Source organism: Dromiciops gliroides, chromosome 4, assembly GCF_019393635.1.
Source record: "Dromiciops gliroides isolate mDroGli1 chromosome 4, mDroGli1.pri, whole genome shotgun sequence".
Taxonomy (NCBI): Eukaryota; Metazoa; Chordata; class Mammalia; order Microbiotheria; family Microbiotheriidae; genus Dromiciops; species Dromiciops gliroides.
This window is the reverse complement of record NC_057864.1, coordinates 459,280,855-459,287,621: the sequence shown is the minus strand read 5'-3', so window position 1 is coordinate 459,287,621 and position 6,767 is coordinate 459,280,855.

Here is a 6,767-nt window from a genome sequence, read left to right as displayed (position 1 = left end):
GTCCCTGAGGTTGAGGGGGTAGAGGAAGAAGTACCTCTGAAGCAGGAAAACTGGCCCATTCAGTAGACTTTAATCTCTCTCTCTGTCTCTCTCTCTCTCTTCCCTTTCCCCCATTCTTTTGCTTCTCATTCCCCCCCCCCATCCTAGCATTTTACTAGGAACTTAGTCTTTCCCCTAGTTCCAGTGAAGAGGTGAGGAGAGATCCTCTTCCCTCCTCAGTAACAATGGTGACTGCGTACATTACATGGCAATGAGAATATGTGATACTTGTCTAATTGAGCTCGAGACTGGGTTCTCTAGCTGCCTCTTCTGGTTGGTGTCTCTTTTCCTGAGCAGAAAACAGTAGTTTTATGGGATGGAGGTCAGGAGTTGCCGCGTTTAAGTGCTGAGTGGACAGCATGAGGTGATCTCCACCACATTACTAAATACAGCGTGGGAAGAGATCTAGATTTGTGAGTAGCACAAATAGTGCAGGTAAAAGGTGAACCTATCAGTCACACAGGTCTCCCTTGATATTTTGCTTTCACCTCTGTCCTGCTTTATCTAAACAATTTACAAATTGAGATCTCATGGAAAGTTGTCCCCAGCCTTGGGCTTTCTTAGTCCATTAATCCCACAACTGTGAAACTACTGATCTATGTGACAGCTTTTCATTTGAAAAAAAAATTGTTTTAAAAATGTTCCATTGATGCCTTTTGTTTTTACATCACCATCAGTTCTTTTATTAAACCCTTCCTAGTAACAAAGAAAAACAATTAAGCATAAAAGTCTAACAGAGACCATGACCAATAATGTCTACAACCTTCCATCTTCTAGGTTCTAATCTCTGTTATAAAGAAAAAGTATGTTTCATTATCTCTTATATTCAGAACTCTCATCACTTTCTCTACCATTGAGTTCAACTTCCTTTCTGTGATCTATTTACATGTTGTAGTCATTGTGTTTGTCCTCTTGTTTTTACATATTTTGTCTGCATGAGTTTTTACAAATCTTCCCTGTACTGACTGTTAATGGTCAGTTTTTGTAAAGGTGCAACTGTTGTTTAGTCATTCAATTGTGTCTTCATGCACCCTGGAGACCATACTGTTTTCTTGATAAAGATAATGCAGTGGTAGGGGCAGCTAGGTGGTGGAGTGGATAAAGCACTGGACCTGGATACAGGAGGACCTGAGTTCAAAGCCGGCCTCAGGCATTTAATACTTACTAGCTGTGTGACCCTGGGTAAGTCACTTAACCCCCATTGCCTCTCAAAAAAAAAAAAAAGATAATGCAATGGTTTACCATTTCCTTCTCCAGTGGATTAAGACAAACAGAAATTAAATGACTTTCCCGGGTCATACAGGTAGTGTCTGAGGTCAGATTTGAACTCAGGTCTTCCTGATTCCAGGCCCAGTATTCTGTTCACTGAGCCATCTAACTGCCACTTATATGCAGGTGAGAGATATATAAATTCCATTCTCTTCCTATTCATTAATTGCCAAAAAAAAAATCTATCATCTGTAATTATTTTAACTTCTTTTTTTTTTTTGCTTAGATTTGTGTAGGTCTGAAAGGGGTACATTAAGTTCCCCTACTTTCATTGTCTTGCTATATTTCTCCCTCTAATTCAATTATATTTTCCTTTAAATATGTATATGCTATGCTATTAAATAATTAATAAATTAATATTAGGTATCGATATTGATTCATTATCTTTAGTGCCTTTAAGCATAATAAAATTTCCCTGTATCTCTTTTTATTTTGTCTATAGTCATACAAAAAAAAAGAGGGAAGTTTCCTAACAAGGGTTGTCTATATCCTAGTAAGGGATTTTGAGAAGTTTTGTGGAACTGCATGATATGGTCAGACCAGTGCTTTAGAAGATTATTTTGGCAGCTGTGTGAAAAAGATGGGCATGAGAGAGACGAGTAAAGAGGCTATTACAGAAGTTTAACAAGTTGGTGATAAATGTCTACAAGTATTTATTATTTATTAAGTTCCTAGTATCTGCAAACTAATCAGGGAGGGTATTTTTATCCCAATCTGACAGGTGAGCAAACGGATGTGCAAACAGGTGTGTGTTGGGAGGGGGGGGGCAGATATTGCCCAAGATCTTGGAGGCAGTAGTGGTGGAGTGAAAAAAGAACAAGACTTGGAGACAATTAGGTTTATACATAAGTGGCATGACAAGGCATTAGGTTCCTCATTCTTCCAGTTCTTAAGCAAGAGATTGGACATCCACTTGCTGAGCATGTAGAGACAGTTCTTAATTAAGTGGAGGGTGGACTAGATCACGGCTTCTTAAACTTTTCCTACTCACAACCTCTTTTTGCCTGAGAATTTATACACGACCCCAGGTATATAGGTATATAAAATAGATATACATTACCTTTCACTGTTGCTAAGTTTTTCATGGCCTCCACATTCAGTTATGTGACCCCTATGGTGTTTAAGAAGTTTAAGAAGCTAGGAACTAGATGACCTCCAGGTTTGTTCCAACTCTGAACCTTAGATTCTCTAGTAGGGATGAGTAGGATATACTATATTACCAATTGAATCTTGGTGAGATGGAAAAGTGAGAGGTATGTGAGAAATAACTGTATTCGTGGGGACCCAATGCTCTCCTCTTCCCCTCACCCCACCACCCAAGGTCCAATTCTCCTTGAAAGTAAGATTATATTGAATCTCATAATCTGGTCAGGCCCAACCTAAACTCACAAGTCCTTGCCCTATAACCTTCAGTTTCAACAGTAGAGTCAACCCCTTGGAACCCTACTAGAGGAATCCTTCCAATCAGACCCATTGGCTCATTTGTAATTCTGTGCTCACCTGTGTGAAAACTAGGGCAAAGGAATAGCCTTTATGTTTTGGTCTCTTGGCCCAGGGAAGTTCTTAATAAAGCAGAGGAGGAAACAAACCGACAATGGAATGACTGAGAGGAAGAAAAAGCACATGAGACCCTGCCAAGACTATGCAACACTCCTTTCTCATCAGGATCTTGGGGGTCCCTTTATGACCAACACCTGGCTGGGGGCTCAGCTTCGGAACCAAAGAAAGCCTGTTACAAAGAGGCGGTTAGCATCCAGGAAAATGGAAACATCAAAGGTTGAGGATAGGTCCAGTTATGGTGACCATTCATAGTATCCCTTTGGCAAAGTCCCAACTGGGCAGCTCCATGCACTGAAGGACACAAACTTGGGCCAGCCTTGGTCTCAGAGAACAGAGAGCAGGTAGCAAGGGCTGAGGTAGGAGCACATCATACTAGGCCTTAAAGAGGGAAAGGACTGGAAGTAAAATGCACATTTTCATCAAGGACACCACAGAAAAATCAGATAAAGTCAGACAAAAACTGACTGAAGAGGAAATGAAAGGGGAAGGTAGAAAGCCTTCCCAAATAAACAAATACTTTGCAACAAAGGAAATGAGCCAAAATCTCCTAAGAAAGGTGAAAATATTGCAACAAATTCTGCAAAGTCACCTAAAATGACAATGAAGCATCAGAGTGATTTAGCAGAGCAATAAAAGAAGGAAATGAAAATATCAAACAGTCTTGAGGAAAGAAGTCAGCAAATTTAACTAGAGATTTAAGAACTTAGAAGAAAAGATAGACATACTTTCCATAACAGTTTACTAAAAAATAAGCAAGCAAACAAACAGAATTGGAGTGTACAAATGCAGAAATAGAAGGAAAAATAATGGAACATTTAAAAAAATAGTATTTGAAGGATATATGAGAATTATGCCAAGCAAGAATGCTGTACTTGAAAATGGGATACAAAAAAATAAGCTAAAGATTACAGGTCTCCCAAAAATACATCATGAAAAAGAAAAACTAAAGAACATGCTTCAAGAAGTAATAGAGGCAGCTAGGTGGCGCAGTGGATAGAGCACCAGCCCTGGATTCAGGAGTACCTGAGTTCAAATCCGGCCTCAGATCAATAATGATGTAGAGCATTTTTTCATATGATTATAGCTTTAATTTCTTTGTCTGAAAACTGCCTGTTCATATCCTTTGACCATTTATCAATTTGGGCATGGCTTGTATTTTTATAAATTTGACTCAGTTCTCTATATATTTGAGAAATTAGACCTGTATCAGAGATATTTGTTTCAAAAATTCTTTCCCAGTTTTCTACTTCCCTTGTAATCTTGTTTACATTAATTTTGATTGTGCAAACCCTTTTTAATTTTATATAATCAAAATGATCTATTTTACGTTTTATTTTATTCTCTATATCTTCTTTGGTTATAAATTCTTCCCCTGCCCATAAATCTGACAGATAAATGATTCTATACTCCCTTAATCTGCTGATGGCTGGCTCACCAATCTGTAAGGGCCAAATAAAGAAATCCACCAGGTTAGTTAACTCCTGGCTGGCTTGCCAAACTATAGGGGCCAAATTTAATATGGGGAGAGTTAATTGGGTGGCTCACCATAATATTGGGGTTCAGAAAATAATGAGGGACTTCTAGGTCTAAAGTTTCTTCTCATCCGAACTGCCTTTTTTAGTTATTTCTCCCAGGCCAATAAGAAAGGAGCTTAACAGCCTCTTTTCTACAAACAAATCAGGTTTTATTTAATGGGAATAAAATACACAGCAAAGGTGGAATTAATAAAGTCAAGGACAAGGGAATAAAGAAAAGGAAAAATGGATAATCTTCCTGGCTGTAACAAAAACCTACACAATCCCCAAACTCGCTTCCAGCTCAGCTAATTCAAAGGGCTGGATTTAACTCACCATCAGGGATCTGTAATTTCTATGGGAGTCAGCTGTTCAACCTGTTGTCTGCTCCAAATGCTCCTGCAAGGCCAGAAAGAGAAAAGAGTGTGCTACTTCCTGTTGGGGTCCCCTTTTCTACATTTTTCTCCCTCCCCCAAAGGGGAGGTCCTTCAAGTTATGTGGCTGAGACTGGTTCCCTGTTGATGACGAAGTCCACAACCTCTGAGGACCCTCCTCAGGGTTGGCCAAGTTAAGCTAGGTCTGACAGGGTAGGCCAGGTGTGGCTCAAATCTAATCATCTCTAAGTGGGTACTTAGTAGTTTCTCATTCACTCCCAATTCAAACACTACTAAGTCAATCAAGTCAGATCCCTAGGCGGCTGCCAAATTCCATTATTTTACCACAATGTGTAAATCATGTACCCATTTTGACCTTATTTTTGTATATGGTGTGAGATGTTGGTCTATACCTAGTTTCTGCCATACTGTTTTCCAGTTTTCTCAGCAGTTTTTGTCAAATAATGAGTTTTTGTTCCAAAAGCTTGGATCTTTGGATTTATCATATACTAGATTACTAGAGTCATTTATTGTAGTGTAATTTCTATCTATTCTATTCCACTGATCTACCTCTCTATTTCTTAGCCAGTACCAGATTGTTTTGATAATTACCGTTTTATAGTACAGTTTGAGATCTGGTACTGCTAGACTACTCAAGGTCTTTTTTTTTTTTTTTAGTGAGGCAATTGGGGTTAAGTGACTTGCCCAGGGTCACACAGCTAATATCAAGTATCTGAGGACAGATTGGAACTCAGGTCTTCCTGAATCCAAGGCTGGTGCTTTATCTACTGGGCCACCTAGCTGCCCCAACATGTATTCTTATTTATCCTTTTATGTCTGTGTCCTGTCTCTCTGCCTAAAGACACTGAGAAAAGGGATGGGACTCTTGTATTTAAGAAGCAACTTTTAAAATGAGCTGGGGAAAATAATGCAAATAAATGGATTCATATTTGAAACTGAAATTTGGTAATGAAATAGAAAGTTCAATTCTGGCTGCACAAAAATTCTCTTTTTTTTTTCTTTTTTTTTTTGCAAGGCAATGGGGGTTAAGTTAAGTGACTTGTCCAGGGTCACACAACAAGTAACTGTCAAGTGTCTAAGGCTGGATTTGAACTCAGGTCCTCCTGAATCCAGGGCCAGTGCTCTATCCATTGCACCACCTAGCTGCCCCCTCACAAACATTCCCTCTCTCTCTCTCTCTCCCCCCCACTCTCTCTCTCTCTATACACATATATAGTTATAAAATCTATCATCTATCCTATATCTATCTATCTATCTCTCTCTCTATCTATCTATCTATCTCTCTAGTTATATCCTCTATCTATCTAATCTGTTCCATTTCTGTTTGTGGAAGCAGAGGAGGAGAGAATTATCCCCAACATTCTCTCCTGGGCTTTCTTCTCTTTCCTTACTATACTGTTTCGCTTGGTGATCACATTAAGTTCAAGGAATTATGATTAAGCAGATGATTCCCACAGCTATACCCAATTCTAGTTTCTCAGCTTGACTCTAGTCTGCATTATCAACTGCCCATTGGACATTTCTCAGTTCAACACATCTAAAACAGAGCTTGATGTTGGAGGTAAAAAAAGGGTTAAAAAAAACCCCTAAGACCCAAGCTCTAATTCAGATATTAGCTCAAAAAGGGAGTCAGACCCCAGTTAATGGATAACTGATGCTAAGTTCTTGTACCCACATAAATCAGTACCCGTAACGGGAACAGAGGGACCTAGGCCATGGAGACCTGAAGACAATAAAGGAAATGACAAGAGTATAGAAATTCTTGTGAAAAATGGAGATATTTTGATACTAGCCATGGGAATCAGAAAGAGACATGTGCAGAAAAGGCCAAATTTGTCCCCAGATTCACCTTATGATGTGTAAACACCCAAAAACCATACCTCCACTGAAAAAGGTACCCACCTCAGGGGTTGGCTTAGGACCCCAGGAACTCCAAATTAGGATAAGCCCTCCCCTGTACCTCCACAAGGTGGAGATTATTATAATAAGA